Source organism: Cebidichthys violaceus, unplaced genomic scaffold (genome assembly GCF_023349555.1).
Source record: "Cebidichthys violaceus isolate CVI_PGR_0920_01 unplaced genomic scaffold, fCebVio1.0.p SCAF_15, whole genome shotgun sequence".
Taxonomy (NCBI): Eukaryota; Metazoa; Chordata; class Actinopteri; order Perciformes; family Stichaeidae; genus Cebidichthys; species Cebidichthys violaceus.
In genome coordinates, this window is record NW_027176318.1 from 3871134 (window position 1) to 3890507 (window position 19374).

At 38.2% G+C, this 19374-nt stretch overlaps 1 long non-coding RNA gene and 1 pseudogene across 1 annotated transcript; one reads left to right on the plus strand and one right to left on the minus strand.

Annotated features, from left to right (window-relative positions):
• LOC137872082 (uncharacterized) overlaps nt 1-4567 on the plus strand; it is a 10286-nt pseudogene extending 5719 nt beyond the window's left edge.
• Nucleotides 4568-7534: 2967 nt separating this feature from the next.
• Nucleotides 7535-9082, minus strand: LOC137871601 (uncharacterized). Its single transcript, XR_011102821.1, has 2 exons — nt 9017-9082; nt 7535-8588 (listed from the first exon to the last, which is right to left on the minus strand). It is a non-coding gene; the product is annotated as an uncharacterized lncRNA (long non-coding RNA).
• Between the last annotated feature and the right edge of the window lie 10292 nt (nt 9083-19374).

Genomic DNA, 19374 nt, shown 5'->3' on the forward strand with positions numbered 1-19374 from the left:
CACACTGTATATATATATATATATATATATAACCTGGTTGTATAAATATGCACACCCTGAAACTAATACTTTGTTGAAGCACCTTTTGATTTTATTACAACACTCCGTCTTTTTGGGTAGGAATCTATTAGCATGGCACATCTTGACTTGGCAATATTTGCCCACTGTTCTTTGCAAAAGCGCTCCACATCTGTCAGATTGCGAGGGCATCTCCTGTGCACAGCCCTCTTCAGATCACTCCACAGATGTTGTATTGGATTCAGGTCTGGGCTCTGGCTGGGCCATTACAAAACTTGGTGAAGCCATGCTTTTGTTGATTGAGTGGTAAGCTTTGGCTCGTTGGCGAAATTCATATTCATTTTCAGCTTTCTAATGGAAGCCTGAAGGTTTGGTGCCAAAATTGACTGGTATTTGGAACTGTTCATAATTCCCTCCACCCCGGTTCCAGCTGAAGAAAAACAGCCCCAAAGCACGATGCTGCCACCACCATGCTTCAAGGTGGGTATGGTGTTCTTTGGGTGATGTGCAGTATTGTTTATGGCCACAAAGATCAACCTTGGTTTCATCAGACCATAACACATTTCCCCACATGCTTTTTGGAGACTTCATGTATGTTTTTGCAAAATGTTTCCGGGCTTGGATGTTTTTCTTTGTAAGAAAAGGCTTACGTCTTGCCACCCTACCCCATAGCCCAAACATATGAAGAATACGGGAGATTGTTGTCACATGTAGTACACAGCCAGTACTTGCCACAAATTCCTGCAGCTCCTTTAATGTTGTTGTAGGCCTCTTGGAAGCCTCCCTGACCATTTTTCTTCTCGTATTTTCATCAATTTTGGAGGGTCGTCCAGTTCTTGGTAATGTCAAAGTTGTGCCATATTTTCTCCACTTGATGATGACTGTCTTCACTGTGTTCCATGGTATATATACTGCCTTGGAAATTCTTTTGTACCTTCTACTGACTGATACCTTTCAACAATTAGAACCTTCCGATGCTTTGGAAGCTCTCTGCGGACTATGGCTTTTGCTGTAAGTTGCAACTAAGAAAATGTCAGGAAAATCCTTCTAGAACAGCTAAACTTTATTTGGGATAAATCAAAGTCACTTTAAATGATGGCAGGCTTGTACTGACTACTATTTAAAGTGAGTTTGAATGTGATTGGTTAATTCTGAACACAGCCACATCCCCAGTTATAAGAGGGTGTGCATATGTATGCAACCAGGTTATGTAAGGTTTTTATTTTTCCCCCTAAAAGATTTTCAGTTGAATTGTTCACGTTCTAGGTCATATTAAAAAGGTGGAAAAAGTTCTGAAAGGATCTTGGTCTCATTTTTTTACATCACAAAAACCTTGCCTTTTAACAGGGGTGTGTAGACTTTTTATATCCACCACTATATATATATATATATATATATATATATATATATATATATATATATATATATATATATATATATATATATATATATCTGTCAATTGGTTTTTCGTATCACATTTTTAGATTGAGCTGCTTAGCCCAGCCACCAGTAGTCGTCAGTAGTTCTATGGGTGTCTGCCGGGTCTGGTTTGAACAAGGATGTGGCTTTGTTAATTCACTTCTCGGGTCATGTAGTATATACTGTATATATCAATCTGTCTAGGCATGCCTTCAGTTGCTTTAGCCACATCACCAAGATTAGCTTACATTACTTTCTCTTACACTACTGCTAGAAAACGGTGGCATACTGTCATGGATGTGAAAGTTATTAATGTTAAATGTTTTGTGTGGGTAAAATTACACTATGTACATTTAGTGCAGAGTCCTTGTTGTGTCCTCCACAGGTTTAATCCACAGACACAATCAACAACCTCTCATCTCCACCAATCAGAAGGTGATCACTGGATATCCAGAGGATCTGTGTGGCTAACGCTCCCCTCTGCTGAGCAGAAAAGGTAAGCTTTGCTCTGAGGGTTGCTCTTTTGTTTAGTTTTGTCAATCTGCTGTGTCCAAAATCAAGAATGACTCTTCCTCAAGCTCAATGTAATATAATTGCACTAGTATTTATTGTACGTAAAATAAACAAACAGATATCCTACTTTAGAGACATCACTGAGTGTTATGTAGCGTCTCATTTCTTTGTTGTTGTTACTCCCTCGTCCCATTTGTGACCACAGCATATATATATATATATATATATATATATATATATATATATATATATATATATATATATATATATATATATATATATATATACACACACACATATATATATATATATATATACACACACATATATATATATATATATATATACACACATACATATATATATATATATATACACACATACATATATATACATATATATATACACGTATACATACATACATACATACATACATACATACATACATACATACATACATACATATATATGATACAGTCAAACTATGCTTCCTACACAAACCTCAGGTGGAAAGTCAAAATGTTATCAAAACAGATGGTTAGCTTTGATTTCATGGGGTTTGCATACAGGTGTAAGGATTACAGGTACGGGAACCCAAAAGTACGACTCAGAGACAGAATACAAGTATAGATATCTTTACTTGGTAAAGGCAGGGGTCAACACCGGGAGGTCAGTCCTAAAGGCCAACAAATCCAATAAGGGGCAAGCAAAAATCCAAAAGTTGGGAAAACAAACCGGCAGACAGGTTCGGCAGATCAGAAGAATACTAAATATATAACACTGGCGAGCTTGGCTGAGACACACAAGACAATCTGGCAGGGAACAAATGCTAGTGAGTGGACCTAAATAGTAAGTGACTAATGAGGGAATGGGCTGCAGTTGAGAAGGGGCGTGGAAGACCAGGTGAGGGGAATAAGTGATGATAGGGTGTGAATGGCAGGACCTGAAATGACAGGAGAGTTAATTAAACAGGCAGGCAGGATGAAAACAGAGATTGTGTTGATCAGAAGATTAGCAGTATAGAGAGATGAGTTTGTTGCATGTGTGTAGCTGAAATTAAGCAGACTATTGTTGTTGTCAGTCTTGAAAATCTCCACCTCCATCACATAATTGTAGGAGACAACACACACTGATCAAGTTGATCTCCACAGGAATGCTGTAGCTGCCTTAGCCCTCATAGTGACATTTTTGAGGAGCCACATGTCAGCTCTGATAAAAATAAAATGTCACTTCATACTCTTTATCTACTCTGGAATCTATAACCTCTGATAATAAGAATAAATTCAGACTAAGCAATTCTCACAAACAAACATGACAGTTTTGGCCCATTGAATGCAGCATATGATCAAAAGGAATGCATCTTATCATATATTAATTAACTCTCTTAAAGTTATGGTTGTCATCTTCAAAAACATTTTTGATAGATTTGTTGAAATTCTCATTACATCCCAATAGCAGTAAATAATTAAAATGCTCTGACAAAAGAAAAGGAAAAAAATCCAGTATATGTGGCTGTCGCAGGACTGTAATAAACCTATCCAATTATTTCACTTTGGCTATCCCCCTACATACCTGTCTGCATACATACCTGTCTGCCTGCGTGCTCTGTCTGTGCACTTGATGCACATCTCCAGGGCCTTCCACAATATGCTAGTTTGACAGCTGTAAGGAATAACAGCAGCCAGGTTGGTTGTTTATGTTCATCAGATAATTTGGGCGAGTGACTTTGGAGGGAGGCCTGAAGGGACAGTTGTCAGTGTTATTGGCTTGTCGATTTTGTCACTACAATTAGAGACATTTGGAGCTAGTGCTGCTAGCTACTTTTATTGGAAAACACTGTTGCACAATGACAATGAATTAACCTTTTAACCTTGTGACCTTGTAACCTAGTACTCTTACTGGTTTCTCCAAAATCACCTCGCCAAGCTTTAATTAAATCTCAGGTGTTGGCCCCAAATATCTACAAACAAACTTAATGGTATTTGTGGTCTGTACTCTCAGGTGTGCTAATGCTGGCTGTCTGGATGTGAATGGTGAGCACAGCCATCTTCATTGCTCACCACTACAAACATTTTTGGCCTAACACAACTCTGCTGGGGCAAAGGCCGTGGTTTCAGGTGAGAGCACCAAAAAAAAACTATCTGCTACAATGACTGTAAACATGGGACTTTCTCTGAAATGTCTTTATTAACAGAATAACTCACAATATGTTCATGCAAAAATGATTTGTTCGCTTCTCTTTATCTCTGATGGATACAAAACAAAAGTGATCCAGTCGTCATAAATTATTTAAACAGTGCACCTCCCTCTCTCTCTTCTTCTCTCTGTAGCTCCATCGAACCATGATGGTCTTGGCTGTGGTCCTGACTGGTGTGGCCTTCACCCTTCCTTTCATATACAGGAGGGGATGGAGCAAGGCGTGTGTGTGTGTGTGTGTGTGTGTGTGTGTGTGTGTGTGTGTGTGTGTGTGTGTGTGTTATTTGTACCCTGTCCATGATTGTCCACCTGTCCCTCCATCTGTCTAAGTGGCTCTTAGCATCTCTGAATCTTTTGCTGTGTGTCTCTGTGTCAGTCCCACAAGCACAACTCCACTAGTCATAAGCTCCCTTTGTACTAGTGCTAGTATAAACTAGTAGACAAGATGTAAAACATAAAACTACACATTGCAGTTCCAGATTTCTTTTGCTGGTATTAGGACACATTTTGATGTTTGCAAAGTTTTTGTTTTCTCCTGCTCCTGATCTGTTGAGTGCTGCATGATGACGTATTTTTCTAGGAAGTTAGCAATGTACGGTTCCCTCGACAAAAAGCTAAAGGGATGTTTTAATAGTATTTTGGATAATTGCAGAAAATAAGCTCTGTGGCAAACACAAGTCTATTATACTTTTTGTTCAGCAACATCTTCTCAGATGAAGACCTTTTTCAGTAAATAGCTATGAGAAACGTACATCACGGTTGCATGAGCGTGAGTATCCACAACAAGTCTGTGAAAGCGGATTAATGAGCGTGATGACGTTTTGTTGAATCATTTAGCCACTTGTCAACAACCACCTTTTTTAAGAATTCACAAGAGAGGTATTTAGTATTTTATATGCTAGAACATTAAACTTTAAAATCTCTTAAGCTTGTGTTATCCACAGACCTCTTTTTAGGTATCTAACCAAAAACCCATTCAAACCCGTTCGTTCAAGATGAACTGTGACTCACCTGGAAAGTAGAAGAAAGCAGGCGGTAGCAGCAGGGGGCGTTGACAAAGAACTGCGATCAAGTCAGATATTTTTCAGCTGCCTTCAAAAAATGCAGAAAGTCCCCGTCATGCAGATTGGAGGCCAAATGAAACGGGTTGTCCTCAAAAGACTGCTGAAGTTCGTGCCGCAGTTCAAAAAGCCTTGTCAACACCTTGCCGCGGGACAACCGACGCACTTCAGTATGCAGCAGCAGTGCTTTGTGTTCGCTGCCCATCTCATTGCATAACAGTGTGAACAGTGCTTCTCTCTCTCCAATCATACATTCCATCATCTCTTTGGCAGCTGGCAAGCACACGTCTTCGGCGATTGTGTGAGGTAGCCCCCTTTCTTGCTATTCTGTAACTGACCAAATATGAAGCCCGTAGTGCGTTTTTTGTAGACCCAACACATGAATGAGACTGCAGTTGTTTTTGGCTGTTTTGTGGCATGCTTAGTGTTCAGGTGGCGACATAAATAAGAGGGCCTCAGACAGCTGTTAGCCAGAACCTCACTGCAATCTGCATTGCCAATCCAAGTGAAGCCCAGAGCCAGATCATTTTCATCATATTTCCTCTTTTTTTTCTCAGTCTGATGCTCACTCTCGTTTCCTCTTTTTTCACCTTGACTCCGCAATGGGCCTATCCCTTCCTCCTTTTCGGTCTCCTCCGTCTCATCTTTCTCTGACTCTCGTTCGATTTCTCGGTCTCTCCCCAACGCACCTCTCCGTTTCTCTCGCCTCCAATTCCTCACTCTTTCTCTGTCCGTCTCCTGACAGTTTCCCCAATTTCAGCCAGTTTAGCATATTTGCATGAATGTTAGCTGTTAACTGACGTTAGCTGCACAAGCTAGGCTAGCTAGTGTGTACGTAAAAGACAGTCTGGCGGCAGGAGCCGAAGTGCATTTAATTATTGAATTGACGTTTTTAATTTTAAATTTAAATCTTACACGGGGAATTTTTATAATTCATGTTTTTATTTTGTGAAAAATCCCACTTACATTTTTTTAAATTATATTTAATATTCATTATTACACCATTAGACCACCATTACATTTTTCCTCTTGCGCACCCCTGTGACACCTGATCAGCTGTCAGTCGGCTTTAACAGCTGGAGAGACTTTTGATGAGTTTTGGTCTGTACACATGATCACTGTACTTATTAATAATAGTAACTAATAATACTAAAAACTAATAAAGACACACAATAATCATCACTGTAGAGGTGTTTTCTCTCTATAACCAGGTCTCTTTAACAAACTGTTAAACTTTATAAGCACAGGATCAATTTCTACCGGCGCAATGCTTTTGTCATATTTATGAATTATAGCATCTGTACGTTTAGAAATTCAGATTGTGGCGTCATTATTAATTAACCCAGAATATGATTGTGGTTTCTCTTGAATACTGGAATTAATTTATTAAGGTCAATGTTTCAGGTTAAATTTAAATGATATAACTCATCAAACCAGACACTCAGGAATGATCAGCCTCACGTGACTGAATGAAATTATGATAAATGATGTAAAAAGTGTTTTGTCTCTCCAGCTCTCACTGACTTTAATTATATCCATAATAAAAGTTAATGAGGAAAATATCAGATCATGAAAATACAAATCTTTCTAATAAATGAAGAAAGTTGTTTATGGTCCTTTTGTTGTTCAGTCTACAATGAGCATATATTTAAACCAGATGCTAAATCAGAAAACTAATCAAATATAAAACTAGGGTAACACTTTATTTTAAGGTACACCTATTCACCATTAATTAGTTGCTTATTAACATGCAAATTAGTAACATATTGGCTCTTAATTAGTCATTATTAAGTACTTATTAATGCCTTATTCTGCATGGCCTTATTATACAACCAGTAAGCCATTAACTAAGAGTCTTCCCTCAATAACCTCAGAATTATTGCTTATTAGTACTAAGTAAGGAAGTTGTTGTATATGAATTACGATCTCAATATGTTTTGCTTAGTATGGACTTTATAAGGTGGTAGTACCCCAAGAATAGTTATTCTCCCTTAATACCACTTAATGAATATGGTCTGTTCTTACATAACAAAACACAAAACTACAAATGTTAATAGTGTCCAAATAACTCTAAATTAAGTCTTTGTTACTTAGAATATGTTCCCCATACTAAAGTGACATCTTGATCATTACTAATTCACTAATAGTTGAACACTTATTAACCAACACATGTTCCCTAATCTAAAGTTGCCTCCTTTTCACAATTAGTTAATATATTATAGCACATAACTACTGCAATAAACAAGTGATGGGTTACACCTTTGAAAAAATGGATCTATCTATAGGTTCCCTCTCATTCAGTGGTAGAATAACAAAGACAGCACAAGTACAAATACCTCATTTATTAAACCACTGGTTCAGGTTTTCCCAAGGCTGACAACAAATACTGCTCGAACAGGTAATGGGGTCTTCCTGAAATTTCAAACACTGACAACTGTATCAGTGTATGTAAATATGTCATACAATATGATATCAAATGTATAAGCAGGTCATACTGTATGATAATACAGGTACTCTATTGTTGAAAAACACTGCACAATATAAAGTACAAAAATACAAAAAATTGAAATATAAAAAATATAAAACCTGCACAGCTCAACATGACTTGTCAAAGGTTAGAACAAATGTACTGAACTGTACAAACATTGCACTTCCACAGCCTAAACTTGCTCTATAATTACTGTATCAGGTGATTTATTCCCCTGTGCACAAATATTTCACTTTTCTAATACAATATAACAGAATTTTAACTGAACAAAGAAGCTCACTTGAATTTTAATACTTTAACAAGGGAAGGAGTTGGCATTTGGCCTTCATGTCCATGATAATAGCCTTTTCTCAGAGGTAACAGTACATTTAGTGTATCAAAACTTTTGAGTGGTAGTATAAATATCAACTTGATATCTTTATCTACATTTCAGACAGGTTTCATACTGGATATTTTTTCCTAATGTCATGCAAAAGCATTCCAAGTGTTCCGTTACTGTGATGGTTTCCACGCCAATAAGTCCACTCAATTACATCTAAGTGATCCCTCAACAGTTTTTGTGTGCGGTTCCCTCTTTGTCTCCAGATAGTTGACTTGCAAATACCCCAAAATCTCTCCAGGTTTTGTGTATGTGCACCTGTAACAGGGTCAACAAAAAAATCTTGATGGTTGACAGTCAGGTGATTGTAACCTTCATCCTGAAGACGGCGGTAAGATCTCCACCCATCTGAAATGACGGAGCATCCACGACGAACGTGCTTCTTTATTAGAGGCAAGAGATGCCTGGCTGAACGGTGATGCACAATCTTAAGAATGGGTCTCCTCCTGTCATCCTTAATCCCTAGCATTCCGAACACCCAGGAACTCCTGTTGCTTGCCCGTCCTCTGTTGTACTGAAATTCACAAGACTTAAAATACTTAAAAATGAGGACAATGATTCTGCAATAATGGTGGGAAATGGGAGAGAATAAATCATAAGTCAAAAATTCAAAAGTTCTCTTTAGCTTTGGAGTAGTGGTGCATGTTTACAAATATTGAACTGTTCTGGGGTGTAGGAATAATGTAGTTTCTTAAAACCGACATTCCCCTCGATTGCATCAATGAACTACAATGTATCTTATTCCATAATGCAGTAGTTACTTCTCGAGATACAGGAGATACACCTCCAAGCACCTCAGGCAAAAACAGGTTTATATTGTATATTGTCTCTACTGACAGTAGCTGAGTTTAGCACAGACTTAACCAACATCAAATACATGTTTTTAGACACAAAATCATGTATTTGGCATCAAAGTAATACTCATAAGTGTAACTTTCATACCTTTCTTTTATGGCCAAATTTGCTTTCATCTATCATAACAATCTCTGCTCTTTGTCCAACAGTCTGCTTGCCTCCTCTTCTCATTCTTTTCATTCCTGATTTGCAAACTCTCCGCAGCTTGTCTGCAAGTTTACTCAGAGTTGCAGAACTCCGAGTAATTCCTTCCTGCAGCATGTCCACTTGTCTCAGTCGAAGGCCTTGGGCAAATCTGTAATAGATCAACCAGATAAATATTTCAGTGACACAATTTAGAAGTGGGTGGTTAAAACCAATTTCTTAAGTTGTCATTAGTGTTTTTATAACCATAATTATAACCAGGGTGCGATTTGTGAAAAAACCAGAGGGGGGATAATTTTGAGAAACATTTTATTCCAAAAATTACCACACAACAGTGTGAAAACATGAAAACTGTTGATTATTGTGTAGATAAACCTTACACTTAGGCTACATAACGTAGGTGGTAGGCCTATTTTGAACGTGAACGTAACCACTGCATTTGCAGAAATATTTTCTCAAAATATTGTTTTTAAATTTGCCAAATAAAAATAAAATTTTAATTCTTTCCCGATATCTGTTCAACAGAAAACATGAAATACCACAATGTGCTGTCAAGATGTTTTTTTTTGTTTTGTTTTTTTTAATGGTTAATCGGGTAGACTATAGGTCAGACTATGAAAACAGTCTGCTCTGATGACTCACTTCACCCTCTCGCCATTTAGCGAAGCGACCCGGCTCAATGCAGCCCCCAACCATAGTTTCGGGGGGCGAGGGATTAGCAAGTGACCCCGCGGCCTGGGAGCTCTCCTCAGCCAGGGAGATGCTGCTGTCCACCATCCGATCAGCAATGTCAGATCTTGTTTCATCTTCTGTTATATTTTTTTCTCTGAATTTTTTGTTGTAGTCCTGTAAAATATGACGATATGCTGCTCTGGATTCTTTTAATTTTTTTCTCCATTTGATTTAAGCTTTTGTTTTGGCGCGGATGACGCAGACAGGAAGTTGGACTTGTGAAATGCAAGAAAATCTGGTTGGTTTTCAAAATAAAACTGCTTTCTTGGAGCGCGACGCCTCTGACTCGCTCCCGGTAGATCAAAATCACAGCACAATCAAAATGAACACGGACCCTTTGTATTTTGGTTGTTAATAATTACGATGTAAAAAGTGAAATACTTTGGGTGGGGGGGATAAATTTTGTCCCCACCGAGGATAAAAATAATTCAGCAGAGGGTAGGACGTGTAAACCAGAGGGGGGGAAAATCCCCACCATCCCCACCGGCAAATCGCACCCTGATTATAACCATCATTTCTCATTTGCAGTCCCATTTGCAGACACAGCAGATACTCATAGCCTGAATATAAGAGTGTATTTAACCTGAAACAACAAATTTCAAAAGCAAAGTAGGGTGAAGAACATTCCCTATATGAGGGGAGGAATGGAACAAAACCCCAAAACAAATTAAATCTGCTGTATCTTTGAAGAGTTTAAAGAAAAAAACAAAAAATGGATACTGAGTAAATTAGCACAGTGAAGTGTCTGTTTAAAAAAGTTAAGTTCTTTTGAGACAATTTCCAGGAACCACCTAAAACCTAAAAATCCACAAGACCTTTGTACTACATTGGACTCTTCGCAACCCAGCACTTATACAATTACACATACTTGATAAATTCGACTGATATTCAGAATTCTTCCCATATACTCTATAAACTCATGTCTCGTAAGCATTGGCTCTTATAGGACCCATCCCAACCAACAGTATAGTGAGAACATTGAAAGAAAACATTATGGTCCGAGTTAGTTTGTCTTTGATGGCTTTTGTTATTATACAATGTAAAACCACACACCTGTAGATGTAATGCATCCACGTATGCAGTCGAAGGTGCGATTTCTCAAATATGGAGCCACTTCGGATGGACCTTGATATCATTTTCCCTTTGTGACAGGAATCTCGGCAAATCCTGATGATTAAATCCAAAGGTTAATTTATAAAAATAAAAACCATGATACTGTACTGATTTCACTAAATAAAAAATGTAACATAAATGAAGATGAAGAGGGGGACATAGATATTTACGTATAGGTGTTGAAACAGCTAAGATTGGGATTGGACAAGGTGCACTTGTACTCTTAGTAGCCCTTGTGATTCCCTCCCCCCATGCAATCTCAAAGCACAACAGAACAGTCCCATTTCTAGGCCTACATGACAAGTAATATCTACAACTGTTACACCTTAAATCGGGTTAGACATTTGAGTAAATTTAGCTGTGTCTACTCTACTCTACACTGTAAAAAAAATTCTGTGTAATATACGGTAAAATACTGGCAGCTGTGGTTGCCAGAACTTCACCGTAAAAAATAAAGTGAGAATGTATAATATATCACGGTATGTTTTTTTGCAACCGTAGATTTCACAGTTGAGAACTGTTTTTTGTTTACGGTAAATTACTATAAAAAAACAGAGATTTCATAAACCTGTTTACGGTAATATGCAACTTAACAGTAAATTACTGGCAGCTGTGGTTGCCAGAACTTCACCGTAAAAAATAAAGTGAGTATGTATAATACATCACGGTATGTTTTTTTGCAACCGTAGATTTCACAGTTGAGAACAGTTTTTTGTTTCCGGTAAATTACTATAAAAAACAGAGCTATCATAAACCTGTTTACGGTAATTTGCTTTAGAAATAACAGCCATGTTATAAACATGTTTACGGTAAATAACTTTATAAACAGCAACTATACCTTGAAGCTAATTACCGTTTTTCTCAGTAAAAAACACAGTACAAATGTACGATCTATTACGGCACTTTATTGAAAAGTGCAACTTAACGGTAAATTACCGGCAGCTGTGGTTGCCAGAACTTTACCGTAAAAAATAGTGACACTGTGTAAGACATCACGGTACAAAAATAAGGTACGACGTAAAACGTATTACAATTGGTTGGCATAGATTTCAGTCAACGTTTGATTATTGTAAATTACAAAGGAAATATCAAATAAAGCATATTGTAAATCAAGGTACAGACCATCATTGATAAACCTTAAGAAACTAACATTCTCTGTGAAAAACAGGTTGAACTGATACAATATCTTGTAAAATACACTCACAAAGCAGTGTTGAGATCTTGAAGAAACAGCATGTGTCCATATATGAAGGATATCCATGAATACACATGAAAAGATTAGCCACTTGCCCTGAGTTGATCAAGAGTAATGAGTCACTGAGTCCAGACTTGACTGAAGAGGGCTTTCAACATGGTATAGTCTCACATGGACATGAAGTTCAGGAAGCTGGAACTTGAAGTGTGTATTTTCACCAGTTCTGCTTGAGGACTCGTATGTTGACCATCAGGTATTCACTGTGGACTGGAATGATCCTCTCTGCACCCAAAAACAGAAACAAAGGCAAAGTTAGATTGATGCAGTGCTTCAGCATGATGCCTACAGAGAAACATTCACTGCCTTCTGCTGTTAAACTGAGCTCCAATGACCTAGAAGAAACCAGCACTTTGGAAAATAATTTTGTAAGTCACCTTTATAGTTAATAAAAAATACTAACTATCAGGTGGAATGGTAAACAATTACACATTTCAGCACTAAGGCATCATCAGCATGTGTTTAATTTCTGTCGACAGGCAGCCTAAATACACAGATGCCTCCAAGCAATACACTGTGTGCACAATTATTAGACAAGTTGTATTTTTGAGGATTCATTTTATTATTGAACTACAGTGCTCTCGGTCAATCCAAAATGTTAATAAACCTCAAACCTGAATATTTAAGAAAGTAAAAGTGAGGTTTTGGCTTTCTTAGGAGAATATCTATGTGTGGACAATTATTGGGCAACAATTAGTGTGCACAATTATTATGCAACTAAATGAAAAATGTTCCCATCTCACTTGTTTATTTCCATCTGTTAAAGTGAGAATAATAAACAAACAACTAAAAATGTACAAATAAACGTTATTGATATTTAAAAAAAATAAAAAATAAATCTGTGACCAATATAGCCCCCCCTTCTTTTCAATAACAGTAATAAGCCTTCCATTCGTGGATTCTGTCACTTTCTTGATCTGTTGACGATCAACCACAGCCTCCCAGACACTGTGGACTGTTTTCCTTCACCGTAAATCTCCAGTTTAAGAAGGGCCCACAAGTTCTCAATAGGGTTTAGGTCAGGTGAGGAAGGGGGCCATGTCATTATTCTTTCATCTTTAAGGCCTTTACTGGCTAGCCACGCAGTGGAGTACTTGGATGCATGCAGAGGAGCATTGTCCTGCATAACAGTCATGGTCTTCTTGAAAGATGCAGACCTTTTCTTGTACCACTGCTTGAAGAAAGTGTCTTCTAAAAACTGGCAGTAGGTTTGGGAGTTGATTTTGAGTCCATCTTCAACCTGAAAAGGTCCAACTAGCTCATCTTTAATAATACTAGCCCATACCAGTACCCCACCTCCACCTTGCTGGCGTCTGAGTCGAAGTGGAGCTCTGTGCCCGTTACTGATCCAGCCATGGGTCCATCCATCTGGACCATCATGAGTCACTCTCATCTCACCAGTCCATAAAACCTTTGAAAAATCTGTCTTCCGATATTTCTTGGCGCAGTCTTGATGTGTCTTGTTCAGTGGTGGTCGGGTTTCAGCCTTCCTTACCTTGGCCATGTCTCTGAGCACTGAACACCTTGTACTTCTGGGCACTCCAGGTAGGGTGCAGTTCTGGAATATGACTACTGGAAGATAACGGGTTCCTGGTAGCTTCACGTTTGATTCTTCTCAAATCTTTGGCAGTTAATTTGCATATTTTTTCTCAACACGTTTCTTGCGACCCTGTTGACTATTTGCAACAAAACTTTTGATGGTTCTGTGATCAAGCCTCAATATCTTAGCAATTTCAAGAGTGCTGCATCCCCTTTTTTTCTTCCAATTTTTGACTTGTCAGAGTCAGTTAAATCTCTTTTTTGGCCCATTTTGCCTGAGGAAAAGAAGCTGCCTAATAATTGTGCACAATAATAGTTGTCCAATAATTGTGCACACATAGATATTTTCCTAAGAAAGCCAAAACCTCACTTTTACTTTCTTAAATATTCAGGTTTGAGGTTTATTAACATTTTGGATTGACCGAGAGCACTGTAATTGTTCAATAATAAATGAATCCTCAAAAATACAACTTGCCTACTAATTGTGCACAGTGTAAAGACAATCATCATGTTCGATACAACCAGGGTATCTGCACATCTTATTAATTCCATAAATTCTAAATTTTTTGTATTTATTTTTTAAATTCAATGACTTTTAAGAGCTTTTAAATATCTCTAAAAGCAATTACATTACTGTTACAAAATAAATTGAGAAACTAGAACACAGTAAGCTGTATCCTGTTGTTGAGTTGTATTGCATTTGAATAACTCAGTGTACAATAGCTAATATAACTGCCTTCTCATTAACAAAAATCAAACTGTATGGCGGACACCCAGTTCAATAGGAAACAATGACCCCCAGCATTTACCATCAAATAAACATAAGAGTGCATTGTAGGGCCCACTTGGGTGCAAAGACACAGGTGCAAACCCCTTTTGGGTGGATTTTGGAAAGATAGTACACATGAGAATATGCCCTAGAATTAATGCCATTTTACTGCTATGTGAAATGTAAGGTAAGGGGGATATCAGTTCAGAGCACTAAAAAACAAATAGTACTAATACAAAACTATATTCCAGTGTTTTCATCTATGTTTGCTTAAAGCGGTTGGCTCGGACCGTGCACCTGAGGATGATTGATTGACCGCTTACCTCTAATTAGCCTTGACAAGACTGGTGTCTGAGTCATTGGGTCCAGACTTGACTGAAGACAGGTGGGACAGTGTCTCATACAGGACAGGGTTTGATGTTCAGGAAACTGTAACTTTAGGCAGGTGTTGTCATAATTTCTGCTTGAAGACTCACAAGTCAATCTGGTGTTCGCTGTGGGCTAGCATGATCCTCTCTACAGCCAGAAAAAAGACAACATAGAAAACATTAACAATACTAACAATAATAATAACAACAGTAACAACACTAATAATATAACTTTATATAGCACTTACACAGTTGCAGAATGGTTCTTACATACTTCACACAAAAAACAATCAAACTATAAAAACACAAAACATTAAAGAGGGTAAAACAGAACAAACTTACAAAAGGGTAAAAAAAGAGATGGGTTAAAGATTTCATGAAAGGTCAAGCTACAAATATGATTCATGAATTAGAATAGCCATAATACGTATGGTATGTCAATAAATGTCAAAAAAGGTTATTCTAGCAATAAGTTAAAATCACATTGGATTATGCAATGCCTAGGTTTATACAGTGCTTAACATCAACAATACATGCATACACTGTTTGAACAGGAAATGGCTACACAGTGCTTACAAAAATAGAAGACCCTAAAGCCTTCTCTTGTTAAACGAACATACACTGAACTTTACAACAACTTACCACTGTTCATCCTTGACAAAACTTGTATGTATCCGATCATAAGGTTAGACAGCAAAGAGGGTGATGAGATCCATCTGAAGTACAACCGCTGGTAGTCGTAATCACACCTGAAAGAAAGAATAAAGAGAAAAAAGACAAGGGGTGGACATATATCCTCTTACGTGAAAGATGAAATCATCTCAAGCATCAACTTTTACTCTTTTCAATGCAAAGGTTGCAAATTAAAATTAAATGGCTAAATTCATACTCAAAAATACAAACAGTGCCTCATCTGGTTTAGCCCGTACCACATATTGTTATTGCAGCAACAAAGGTTTGATTCCCGTTGAGCGCTTTTGTTGCAGATCATCCCCAGACAGACATTAAAGTATTTCAAAGAATTGAATACTGACTTGAACTTTACCCCTTCCACATCTGGTTTATCTTGGGTCTGGAGGCGATCAACAGCAGAGTTGTAGTTGTCAATGGTGTGCTCTGGTCCGCACAGATTTGGATCGTCACCCTGAAATTCAGATCGGGTTATTAGGGAGTACCTACAGAAATATTGGGAGTGACTGAAATTTTCAGTGAAGCCACCAATGCAATGAGAGTTTGGTCCAAGCAGGTAGTAGAAACTGTCCCTGCAATTTCAAGTATAATTAAAGCTGCAAGCAGCATTGATCGGGCCCTCGCAACTTCACGCACGTCGAGGGTACAGGCAGGACTCTGGTTGACGCGGCCATGCATTTCTGTGACCATCATACATTGCGTGCACAAGTTAGATGATATTTCCTGCGTCGACCAGCAGCATAGCAAGACCATGTTGCCAGGTCTTAAGCCTCAAATGTTTTGAGTGTACCTCCGATACAATCATAAATGTAAGCCTGTTAAGATCATTAAGAAAATGAACGTGTGAATGTGCTTCAGTATTTGTAACATAACAGACTGTCAGGTTACTGGGATGGAGTTCAACTCCCTGCAGTGTCCTACTGATTGTATTTGGACTTAAATGAAAGTTAACAGAACAGCAGTGTCATTTGTTTTTACTTGAACACTTTAATTTGACACTGTTTTCATTTTAAGCTCTTCTGTAACTTTAGATTGTAGTGTGAAGCATTCATTGTAACATTTAACCTGATTCTCATGTAGAAGCTCTAGACAGATCATTTATACTAATGCCCACTGACATGGTTTGAAAAACACTGTTGATTAACTTTTGTTCTCCAAGCATCTTAGTTTGCACATATTTAGATCAGAGAAGTCTTTTTCTCATGGTGTGCCCACAAACCCTGTTTGGGCCGCTGTTATTATAGAATTCTGTTTACGTCCGTGGTTGCCAGTAGGTGGCGCTATCACTATGAGTTAATATTGGCATGCAGAAGTCCTAAAATCACGACAGCAATCAAGCATGTCAAGTTTGGGGCAGTTTTGACAAAGTAAGGTTGAGTTACAAAAGCTTGATGGATGATGGCGAATCATGTAAAATTGCCGCAACACCAAGTCCATGTTATCCGATGAAACATCAAGCTTTTAGTAACTTTTAATCGTTAAGGTCTTTAGGTTGTTCTGACCAAATTCTAAGCTGATCGGATTATTTCCCTAGGAGGAGTTCGTAGTGCAGCACCTGGAAAAGGAAATAAAACCACAAGAAATTCATACAAAATTCAAATTGGCTGACTTCCGGTTGGGTTTAGAGCATGGACCCCTAAGACTTTTTGTTAAGTCTACATGTGATACACCTGCTTACTTAATTTCATACATCTAGGTGAAACGTACTGCGAGGGCTGCATCGTCGAAATATTGTAGGGGGCGCTATCGAGCCGAGTTGCCACTCTGAAGCATTAAAATAACATCAGATAACTACATTCAGGATTTTAAATGTGTGTGACAAGTTTGATTTTGTTTTGAGTATGTTTAGCCCCTCAAAAACACCTTTGTTTTTCATGGCGAAGAATGCATCGCCACGGCAACGGCATTTCACGAAACAACAAGCTTTGAGTAACTTTGAATCACAAAGGTCTTTAGATTGTTCTGACCAAATTCTAAGTTGATCTGACTAGTTCCCTGGGAGGAGTTCGTTAAAGTAGAGCGCCTGGAAATTGAAAAAACGACACTAGAAAACTAAATTCAAAATGGCTGACTTCCGGTTGGGTTTAGGGCATGGCCCCAAGAGACTTTTATTTAAGTCCACATGTGATACATGTGCCTACCAAATTTTGTTAATCTATGTGAAACGTACTGCGAGGGCTGCTTCGTCAAAATTTTGTAGGGGGCGCTATTGAGCCGATTTAACACTCTGATTGAATAAAATCATATTATAGAACTACATTTTGGCCTTGTGATCTGTGTGTCAAGTTTGCTTGTGTTTCGAGCTTTTTTAACCTCTCCAAATGACCATCGTTTTTCACGGCGAAGACTGCGTTACCACGGCAACGGCGTTCGACGAAACATCAAAAGCTTAGAGAACTGGCATTATGAACTTCTTACATTTGTGTGGAACAAATTTGATGTTGATCTGATTTTCCAACTAAGAGAAACAAGCCAAAGTATAAAGACTTTAACTTACTGTTGCCAGTAGGTGGCGCTATGACTATGATTCAAAATTGGCTTGCAGATGTCTTCAGGCCTGGAGTTTAATCAAACATGTGAAATCTGGTAAAGATCTGATGATGCGGAGTCGAGTTACATCAGTTTATTCGTTCATGGCGAAGGATCGAAATTCGCAGAGCCGCCACGTCGCCACGCTTCGACAACTTCCTACAATTTTCACAATGAAGCATTATCAAGGTCTTAAGGCTTTTGTGACAAAATTTGAGAAGGATCCGATTAATCTGTGAGCAGTAGGGTGTCAAAGTACACAACCTATGACTTCCTGTTGCCACTAGGTGGCGCTATTACTATGATTCAAAATTGTCATATACATGTGTTCAGGGTCAGGATGTTATGACATATGAGAAATTTGGAGCAGATTAGGCAATGTACAGCCGAGTTACAACAACTTCCTGTTTCATGGCGAATGCTGTTTTTTTGCCGCCACGCCACGGACACATAGTTCGATAACTTTTTGATCTTTGAGTATCGTTTCACTGCCAAGGTCTCAAGAGCATACTGACCAAATCTGAAGGCAATCGGGTTTAATCTCTAGGAGGAGTTCGTTAAAGTACGGCGCCTTGAAACGGTCCAAAAACGTCATAAAATTCAAAATGGCCGACTTCCTGTTTGGTTTAGGATATACCTCCTTTTGACTTTTTTGTACGTCCCATCACGTTCCACATACCTACCAAATTTCATACAGCTAGGTGAAACCCAAAGTTGGGGCTACTCTGTAGGGGGCGCTATCGAGCCAAAATGTCATGCACATATTGGACACCCCAATAATACTGGAATTTTCACCACGATTGAATTTTGTGCCAAATTTCAAAAGATTCCCAGTATCCCAAGCACCTCCTTTTTGCGATGAAACTGGTACGATAATAATAATAATAATAATAATAAAAAACATTAGAATAACAATAGGTCCTCCGCTCCGACTACGTCGGTGCTCGGGCCCTAATAAACAGAAGAAAAAAAAAATCACTGAAGTTTTCAGAAATATCACCTTCATCTGTGCTGGTCTCTGTAACATTTTCTGAGTCATGCATGTAAGGGCCACAGTCATGTGATTCATTTGGAACGACAGATTCTCTGTACATGTCACTAATACTGCTGTCTGCTAAATCTTTGTGTCTCCGTGACATGTGGGCAGTAAATGAAGATCTGAAAACATTTTACCATCCACTCACTTTAATAATTAGCTTTAGCTTTGTGTCTGGACACCTAACGCCATAGCGCATTGATGAGCGGTAACGTTAACAGACATAGCACATTTATGAGCGGTAACGTTAATAGACATAGCACATTTATGAGC